Source organism: Rattus norvegicus, chromosome 8 (assembly GCF_036323735.1).
Source record: "Rattus norvegicus strain BN/NHsdMcwi chromosome 8, GRCr8, whole genome shotgun sequence".
NCBI classification, from domain to species: Eukaryota; Metazoa; Chordata; class Mammalia; order Rodentia; family Muridae; genus Rattus; species Rattus norvegicus.
The window spans coordinates 70,568,755-70,579,800 of NC_086026.1; positions in this window are offsets into that span (position 1 = coordinate 70,568,755).

The following is an 11,046-nucleotide window of genomic DNA, read 5'->3' on the forward strand; positions in this document are numbered from 1 at the left end:
CCAGTAACTGAGAGCTTCTGAGAACTCAAGTTACCCTTGATTAAAATCCCATTGGGAATTTGTAGTCTGAAGGCAAGAAAATCCTCCTTTTGGAATATGAGAGACAGCATCGCTTTAGAGGTTTAGCATCCAAGATAGCAGGAATATCAGAAGACACAAGTGAAGACGGTGGAGGAGAGGTAGCAGAGAAATAATCACATTTGAGCATCCGCAGAGCCAAAAACCAGTACTGAGGGGCGAAGACACCATGTAGACAGGGAAATAAATGGGAAATTTCAAAGCATATTTGGAAGAAGTCTCTACACATTTCTAGAAAAAAAAACAATATATCTTCGTGTGTGTGTGTGTTTGTGTGTGTGTGAGCACGTGTGCATGCGTACATGTTTGCATGCACATACGCATGCATATGTACTGGCCAGATGTTGACCATTGCTCTCCACCTTTTTTTTCTCCTGGAAGTCATGAATTGGTTAGACTGGCTGGCCTGTGAGCTCCAGGGATCCTCCTGTCTCCGTTGCCAGCATGGAGATTATATGCACATAATACCGTGCCCAGCACACGCAGATCCTCTTCATTGCCGTCTCAGCATCCCAGAGCCTTAACTTAATTCGCTAATCAATTTGTAGCCATCAGATGGGCATCGCAGTTCTCAACAGAAGCTATGGAGACCAGGTAACAATGGCCACGGTATGCATGATGCTGACTGCGAATTAACCAGTGCTAACTAATGCGCACTGTCAACACAGATATTGGTTGATAAGTCTTCATAGCAACTCCATGACCGAGGCACTATTGCTCTCTCAGGTTAAAGATGAGAAGAATGAAGGACCAGATCCAGAGTTTTGCTGGGTTTAATAAATGTAAAATTAAGACTTAAACCTTGAACCATTAAGATGCCTCAATCAGTAAAATGCTTGCTTCAGGAGCCAGAGCACCAGAGCTCCACCACCAGAACCTACCTAAAACAGTGATCACAGCAGTGTACACTTGTAATCCCAGCCCTGGTAAGATTGTAGGTAGACAGACAGATCCCTGGGGCTCGCTGTCCAACCATCCCTGCCTACTTGCTAAAGTTCCAAGCCAATGGAAGACGCTGTATCAGACCCAAAAGTAGACACGGGAGGAACAACTCCTGGGGTTGTCCTTTGTCATACTTAGTTGTCAACGCGATACACTTGGGAGAGGTGGGGCTCAGCTGAGGAACTGCCTTTGTCACATTGGCCTGTGGTTCTATCTATGGGGGTATCTTTTTCATCGCTAATTGCTATAGGAAGGCCCCGTCCACTGTGGGTTGTGCCACGCCTGGGAAGCTGAACCTAGGCTGTGTCAAAAAGCAGGCTGAGCAAGCCAGGCGAACCAAGCCTGTGAGTAATGTTCCTCCATGGCCGCTGCCTCCATTCCTGCCTTGGGTTCTAGGCCTGACTTCCCTCGATGATGAACTATTATCCAGAAGTGTGAGAGATAAAGCCAACCCTCTTCTTCCCAAGTTGCTTTGGAACTGTGCTTTATTACAGCAACAAAGAAGCAAACCAAGACATCCTCTGATGGTACACAGGCATGGTGCATATGTGTGCATGCACACACACACACACACACACACACACACACACAACACACACACACAGGATGAGGCTTTGACTTTCTTCACCACACTCCATCTCTACCAGACAAGCTCACATAGTTTTAAACCTGGAATTCTATATCCAGCCAAACTGTCAATCAAGAGTGAAGGAAAAGAGAAATCACATTCAGACAAGACTCAGACATTTATTTCTCATGCCTCCTCTTTGAGAAGTTATTTGAAGATGTATTCCAGCCAAATTGACTTGGAAACCATAAAGACTCTAGTCATGGGATAAAAAAAATTAATCCGGATTCTAATGTAAGGAATTCCAGAATGCTCTATGGGGACTGGTGTAGGAAAGCCCCCAGATAAACAAGAATGGAGAATCAGACACACAGAATTACACTGGACAGAAGAAAGATTGACTCTGAGAAATATATGAAAGAAGGCCAGAAGATGTTAGGAGTCATGAAGAGATATGTGTTTGCTGCAGGAGAGCCGGTGGGAAATGCCAGTCAACGGAAGCTAGGGTTGATAAGAGCCCAGAATTACAATGTGCTTCAAACAGTGGGATGACCACATAATAAAGTACCAGGTATTTCAAAGAGCTAAAAGGAAGGATGTTTTATAGCTTTTAGCATACAGAAATATCAAATGTTTGAGGAAATAGGATAAATAACCCAGTTTAGACAATAGTACATGGAGACTATGCAGTACTCAGGAGCGTGCATGACTGCCTTTGCTTATGTGTCAATTAATGTATGCAGTATCTGTGTGTACATGAATAACTTGTATGTTTGTTATATATTTGCATGCACGTACACACCAGCAACAGCAATTTAGTTTTTCTTTTGCCTTCTTCTCTCTGGGTGTCTGACTGTGGAGAGGCTCTCTGCTTCTAAGGACCTATGAGATTAGATTTGATTTATTAAGATAAGCAGAAATAATTTGGGCTATCGGGATAATTCAGAAGGTAAAGGTGTTTCCCATTAAGGCTAATGACTCATATGGTAGAAGGGGAGAACCTCTGACCTCCAACACACAGACACACAGACACACAGACACACAGACACGCAGACACACACACCCCGCACACAGACGCACACAGACACACACAGATACACACAGATACACACACACACCCCGCACACAGACACACACACACACACGCAGAGACACACACACACACAGACACACACAGACGCACACAGATGCACACGGACACACACAGACGCACACAGACATACACACCCCGCACACAGACACACACACACACACACACACATGCAGAGACGCACACAGATGCACACAGACACACACAGACACACAGACACACACAGACACACACACACCGCACACAGACACACACACACGCAGAGACACACAGACATACACAGACACACACAGACGCACACAGACACACACACCCCGCACACAGACACACACAGACACACACAGACGCACACAGACACACACAGACGCACACAGACGCACACAGACACACAGACACACACAGACACACACACCCCGCACACAGACACACACACACACACACATGCAGAGACACACACAGACACACAAACACACACACAGAGACACACACATATACACACGCAGAGACACACAGACATACACAGACACACTCACACGCACACAGACGCACACACACACACACACGCAGACACACACACAGAGACACACATACACAGACATACACAGACACATAGACACACACACGCAGACATACACAGACACATAGACACACAGACACATAGACACACACACACGCAGACATACACAGACACACACACACACACACTGTAAAAAATATTCTAAAATATTCTAAGAATGATCTGTTCACCTGGGAGACCCTACTCACAGTCACAAAGTTCCTCCAGATACTGAGCATTAGGGGGACGTATGGGAGCTGAGGCTGTATTATCTTTTGAGGCTTCAACTTGTGGTCCCCTTTGGCTCAGGCCCAATCTCCCCCAGTATCAGGGATGGTGAACTCACTCCTCTTAGGAGACCCTTACGCTCTGAGGCTACGGAGACTGAGGCTTGGGTGTCTCCTAAGAGCTTCCCTGTGGTCTAAATGCAATGGGAAATCTGAGTCCTACAGATAGACTTAAGTTCTAGCCATGGGGCCAGCAAGGAAAGATTGCGAAGAAACCCCTTGGGAAGTGGGTGCTGATGGACATCAGGGCCTTGGCCACTGGGGCAGCCAGTTGGATCCTTCCAGGTACCTGATCTCCAGGCCTGTGAGTCCTTCCAGAGGGTGTTAAATTAGGATCCCCTTGTCCTATATCCAAGGCAGATATAGGGAGGGATAAAGGTTCCTCAGTCTTAGGTGAGGTGTTTTCTCTGTGTGCCTCAGTTTCTTCACCAATATAATGGGAACAGCGATATTTGGAGCCTAGGTTTGTGGCAAGACAAGGACAAGATACAGATCAGCTTTCTGGCAGAATTCCCACGCTGTATGAAAGGCAGTTCATAGTGCAGCTCCCACAGGCCACATCCTGCAGTGACCTTTTCTGACCCAGCTGCTCCCTGGTGCTCAGCTCAGATTTCTCCGTGTCTTTGTTTCAGTTGCGCGCTGTCTGTCTCCCTAAGGGCATCAGCCTTTCTCTTGTCCAGATGTGCTTGTGCTTCTGTATCTCAGCTGGGCACAAAAGGTGTTCAGGAATCATCTCTGCCCCAGGAATTCCTTCCTGAGACACCTGTCACCGTCACACCTACCTGTCTGCGTTTCTTTTCAACAACAACAACAACAAAGGAAAAAAACCCATACCCTGGAAAACAAAGCAGCTGATGGGAGAAAGGGGTTTATTTCAGTGTAGGATTCCAGGCTACATTCCATCACTGTTGGGAAGCCAAGGCTGGACCTTCCATCACGCCCACAGCCAGGAGCCCGGAGAACTGATACACACACGCTCACTGACTTGTTTACTGTGCTCAGCTGACTTCTCATCCTTTACACAGTCGGGAGAGCACAAACCTAGGAAATGTTTCTGCACAGAGTGTTCTGGGCTTTCTCACATCAGTGAACTGAAATATGGCAATTCCCGACAGACATGCCCACGGGCCAGCCTGAAACAGGCAACCCCTAGTTAAGATTCTCTTCCTTGGTTCTAGCTTGCATGGAGTTAGCAGTTGAAGCTAACCATCACATCACCTCCGTGGAGTTCACCTCAGACCTCTCCGTGTGTGTTCCTTTACACTTCATAACAGCCATGGGAGGCAGGAATTCTGGTTGTGCCCATTTTGTGGGTGAAGGAACCCGGGATGTGGAAACCATTCTAATCAGGAGACATAGAGGCACCGGAGTTTCTGGTCTCCCTATCAGGACCTCTTTCTGAGAAAAATGAAAGCCATCAGGGTCTGAGGCCAGAACTCACCCCAAAGAATGTGTCACCTTCACCTTCTTGCTCGTCTCCTGGGGCCTGTGCACCGAGTGCTGGCTTTGATGAGTTTATATTTTCTGAACTGGGGGTGTGGCTTACCGTTGGTTCTGTTCACAGGAAACAGAATCCTTCTGGCAGGGGAAAACCTGGCACTCCTTTATGTTATGGGGTTAGGGCAGAAGACAGAAGAAGTGTGGGAAAGGGCAATCAAAGGCTGCTTTGGCCTCCAATGATGTCACATGTGCCTGCTTAGTCACTCAGCATATGACAGAATAGATATCGCCACCTCCCTGTGGAATGTCCATGCTGGCCTGAGGACTCCAGGCTCTGCTCTTACTCAGAGCTCCCTCCTCATCCCCTCCCACTCTGTGAAAAGATGAGAGCTTTTTCCCAGCCCCACCCCTCTTCTCCTGCAGAGTCTGTCCCCTAACGATCTTCCCCTTAAGGATCTGCTGGCAACCAGTTGGGGATCCCTCTCCAGCCTGCCCAGGAGATCTTCCACCTTCACGGAGCAGTGTGTACCACGGAGGAATGCAGGATGTGTTAACAGTGGTGGGATTCTGGGCACCTAAGGGTCAGGCTTGTGAGTAGCATCTGGCAGATTTCTTCCTAGTCCCCAGAAGCCGATATCATGCATGTCTTGTTGGCAGCATTCATGCCTACCCTCTTCATAGCTCATTGACAAGACTGGTCGGTACCTCAGTAGAGTGGGTTCCAAGAGTCAGACCTTGTCAGCTCTGCTGCTGGCCTCCTTGATAATGGCAGGGGACAGAAGAGCTGGCCCATTGGTCATTGTTTTGTTGCAGAGATGAAAGTTCCTGCCTTAGGGAATCAGGGAAACATAGGAGGGTAGGACAGGCTGGAGGAGGAGTGAGCAGAGGTGGACATTGGAGCCTAATGTAATCCAAAGGAATATCAATACTATGGTCCTCCAAGGGAATGTCCAACCACCTCTGGCAATGCCCAATGAGTTCTGAAGCCCTGTCCCTTGGGGTTTCATCGAGTCGACCTTCCTTCCTAAGACCTTTCTTCCTAAGAGCAGTGACCCCACTGGGCAGATGAGAAAAACAGAGCTACACAAGCTTTAGAAGTTTCCTAGTGGCATTTCAGGTTGTGACTCGTGGATGCTCTGACCTAAAGCGATGTCTCTGCCTTTGTTCTTCACTTGTCACAGAATATGAACTATGCCCAGATCCTCATTCAAACTGTGTCCCCTCCCCTATTCCTGCATATCCAGGACTCCATGAGAGAGAGCTTTTGTGCTGTGAAAAGGGGCCCACTCGGCCCTAAGACCTAAGGACTTGATGGTGTGATGACCCTTCCCCATCTGTCCCATAAGCACTCACTGGAATGAACAGCTAATCATGCAGTCACTGCCTCAGGGTCTATGCCTTAGCCTTGCCACCTCAGGCCTCTGAAGCCCCTGGCTAGCTTCCTTACCCCAGTGCACCACTGTGTAAATCACTCTGACATCTAAGTGGCTTCTACATGCTCAAGGCTGTTAACACAGTAACACATTTACTGTGCACTCTTAGGGAGGAGATGTGGTCAGTATTCCCCTGTGCAGGGCAAGAAGACCTAGTACAGCCTGTACTTCCATGGAATTCTGAAGCTAAATACATGAGAGCCATGGAGTGGAGCCAGGAAGATGGCTGCCCCACAAGCATGAGGACTCAAATTCTCTGCCCAGAAATCCCTGTCAAACAAAAATGCCAGGCATGATAGAGTGCACTTGTAATCCAGTGCAGGGGGTTTGAGACCAGTTAGGTTAGGCAGCCAGCCTGGCCTAACCAGCCACCTCCAGATCAATGAAGAGACCCTGTCTCAACAGACAAACAAGCAAGCAAACGAAAACTAAAACAAGACTGAAGAATGACACCCAAGGTTGACTTCTGTCCTCTACCCAAATGTGCACTTACATCTACACAAGCATGCATGCACTACACACGCGCATGCGTACACACACACACACACACACACACACACACACACACATGCATTACAGATATATCTATCTTGTAAATCTCTTAGTTTTGCATGCTCATATCACAATGAGCAATTAAAAAGGAATTCTATTATATTTAACAAGCCTATTGACTGGCCTCTTTTCTTTTCAGCTTTTGTTTTTTCAATGAATGTTGCTGTGGTAATCCTATACTGCTGTAACCCTCCACATGCAGATACGTTCACAGGGAAAAGTTGCTAAAAGTAGAATTGTAAACCCAGTATAGTGCCTCACACCTTTAATCCCAGGACACAGGAGGCAGAGGCAGGCGAATCTCTGTGAGTTTGAGGCTAACCTGGTCTATAATAGTGAGTTCCAGGACAGTCAGAGCTACATAGCGAGGCCCTGTCTCAAAGACTAACTAATTAATTACGTTGAAAAAGTGAAATTGAAAGGTCAAGAGAGGTATGTGATTCCACTGCACTTATAACTTTTAAAAGTTTTTTATTATATGTATTTATTTGTGTGTGTGTGTGTGTGTGTGTGTGTGTGTGTGTGTGTGTGTGTGTGTGAGCCTGTGTCTGCTGTCAGGTGCATGTGGAGGGCAGAAGACAACTTCGAGGAGTAGATTTGTTTCTTCCGTCATGTGGGTCCAGGGATCCAACTCAGGCCATCAGGTTTGACAAGCCAGGGCTTCCCCACTGAGCCATCTCTACATTTAGTCCATTTATTTATTTATTTTGGTTATGTATTCTGGGGTCAAGTGTACATATGCGGTGACACTCGGCAGAAGCTGAAAGACAACTTGGAAGAGCTGGTTCTCTTCTTCTATCATGTGGGTCCTAGAGATTTAAGTGAGGTCTGTAAGCACATTTACCCACTGAGCCGTCTGTTGTGTGGATGAAGTTTAATTGTGTACATACTCAGTACGTTTTGCACATGCACGTACACACTCCTATGACTATCATTCAGGTAAGGGATAGACCAGTGCACTGTCTTTCCATCTTCCCTCCTGCCTCCGCCTACCCACTGGGCTAATGTACTAATCAGACCTTCATCCCTGCGGACTGGTTTGCCCGTTTCTGACTTCTTTATGAATAGGGTCATGAAGACTGTGAGCGGGTGGGACTTCTGCTGCTGCCCTGTGTCACTCACCCATGTCACTGCATTCAGCTGCCCCTCTCACATCTATTTGCATTGCAGGTGTGTGTGCCATTGTGAGAATTTCCCTATTCAGGGATCGGCGGCTATTTGCATCCTTCCCAGTGTTTGGATAGTGTTAATTATCTCGTTGCATACAGTCACAGAGAGGGCATCAAGCTCACTTCTGTTAGCCATCTGTCTAGGGGTAGAACTGGAGTGCATACCTCCCCATGTTTGTTCACACTGCCCAACTGTTCTCCATGAAGAGGGGCTCACCCCACTGCTCTGTGAGCAAAGTGCTGGGCTTAGCATGGTGCCTGGGATAAAGCCCAGACCAACCACATGGCCTCGGCTCCAGTAGTGATAAAGGGTGCTTTCTGATCCTCCGGCCCCATTCCGGGCAAGACTCTGTGACAACATCTGTCCCTCAGATGATCAGTGAAAACAAGGAGGAGCAAGAGAATCATCTTTAGTTGATAAAGAAGCCCTTTCGTTGACCTAGATCTTTGGTCTTTCTAAAGTACTTGGACATAAATCTGTGGTTCTCAAGCCCAAGCTTACATTCGGATGCTCAGAGGAACTTTCCAGAACTACCAATGTCAGAGTTCCACCCCCAGATCTCTTATTGAAAAATGATAGATTGGAGTCTGGGCATGGGTGTCTTAGGAGAATCTCAGGGAGCTCCAGGGACATGCCAAGACAGGATGCATGAAAACACTGCTATGTGCCACATCCATAGTAACTCTGCTTGGGAGAGGACAAAACAATGCTGGACTGGAGCTATTCTAGTGTTTGTAGTATAGTGATGACACTCAGTCCCTGACAGGAGCTTTGGGAAAGCCTTGTAAGGCAGCATCAGGACCACCCTGTGTAACCAAAGGCACAGCCTGGCTAACATGATGACCCCGAATGCAGCAAGCTCCGTGTAGTGAGGGCCCACAGATGCCTCCACATCTTGACTCCAACAGGCCAAGGAAAAAGAATAGAAGTCAAAGGCAACGCTAGCAGCAGACATGTTTGGCTGGTGTCCCTTCTACACACCTTTCAGTCCTCTTCAAGTTTTTCCCCAGTGAGTTACATTTGCAATGACAGCAAATAAAATGTCTTTCCAGTTGATGTAATCAACAATGCCACCATTTTCTGGAGAACCAAACTGAGTCCCAGAGAGTCTAAAGAGGGTGCGTGACAGAATCAGGAACACTTTTGTCTCCCTCAGTCCATGAAATGCTTGAGGCCTCTCAGGAGGTAAGACAGTTAGTTATAGTCTCTGCCTACAAGGTGGTGCTCAGGAAGGGTGGAGAAAATGTCCCCAAGAAAGAAGAGCTGCTACACTCTTTTAATTGGACTGTCTGTCCTCTTGTGGGGTATCCAGGATATAAAGACAAACGGAAACAAAATAAAATATCCCCAAATCACACTACCCAGATATAAACAGCCAGGGATTATGAGTTGATTCTTCCAGAGTAACCTTTGTCCAATACAATTCATACAGGTCCAGGAAACCGTAATTTCCCATCTATGTGTCATGCTGCTTGGCAGCCTTCCTTTTTACTTAATAATATGTCACAGAGCTAGATGTCAGGCCTTGCATGGCAGCCTAAGGTCCTAAAGAGGGATCATAACACAGTCAGCTAATCTTTTGATGTTGGTTTTTAAAAGGTTTATTTTACTTTTAATGTGTGTGTGTGTGTGTGTGTGTGTGTCTGTCTGTCTGTCTGTCTGTCTGTCCGTCTGTCTGTCTTCGTGGGGTGACTTTGGCTTAAATAGACCCATTTAATACCACAGAGATTTCAAGTCTCTTTTTCTGTCTGTCTGTCTCTTCTCTGTCTGGCCTCCCTCTGCCTCACTCTTTCAAACACACACACACACACACACACACACACACACACACACACACACACACCCCTCATTTGCAAATGAGTATTTGCAAACTCTTTAGAGCAGAGCTGGTCACAGCTGACTGATAAGGCCACCCAGCCAACAGCCAGGGTCGGATGTTGTCTGCTGGTCTCAGCTCTGGGTCCCCAGCTTGCTCTTCACACACACCTTGTGTGAGCAACGGCTATGCACAGACACTCCAGTGTGCGCACATGCGGGCCAATTTCACTCTCCCTTCCCCTGCTCCCGGGGTGCTGGGGCAGGAATGGAAGCTGTGTGTCCAGAGGTAGGCATAATTGAATAGCCGAAGGCATTACCTCCTTGATTAAACTGGTTGTTCATTTGAAGGGCCAATTAACCCAGCTAATACTCCAGGCCAGCCCAGCAGGTCCAACCCATCAAAGGATATATTAAGCCAATAATGAAGTGGCTGCATTACCCTTACTGAGGAGAATGGAGCTCTCTGCCTTATCCCAGAGACTGCCCAGGTCAGGCTGGGGTCATGGACACTTCCAAGCAGTGAGGCCCAAATCCACACAGCTGCTGTAAAGCTTGTTTGCGCTTGATTTTATGGATGAATGTGGTGTGGCATCATAGGAAGCTCTCCCTCTCAGGGATGGCATGGCCTCTTCCTCTGGTCTATTTCCCTCATCTCTGCAAGCCTCTTGCAACTTCACAGCCACCTCGTGACTGTGGAAGCTCGTTGCTGCCTCTGCCTTTCCTCTCTGCTTTTTTACTTTCCACAGCGACCTTACTTGTGGTTTGAATAAGCTGGGCTGATTCCAAAGCACACTTGGGTAGAGGCCGGGGCCACACTCTGGCTGAGGGGGCTCAGTCTCTTCATGCCACCAGAGGATTTATAAAGCTTTCCTCTGGAGTCTGAACTCCTTCGGAATGTTCTGGGTCAAGAAAGCGCAGCCCCAGGCTGGGCTTGAGTTTAGCTCCATATGCTGGCTCTGTGACTTTGAAGCAAAGAAAACATCCCTCCTCCAGGGCCTCATTGATTTCTCTACAGAGCTGAGATTAAAAGGCCCAGTGCGTTCTTCACACGGGTGGTAGGAGCGTGGAAATAAACACTTTTCCTAAAAAGCTCTGTAAACACGAATGTTCTA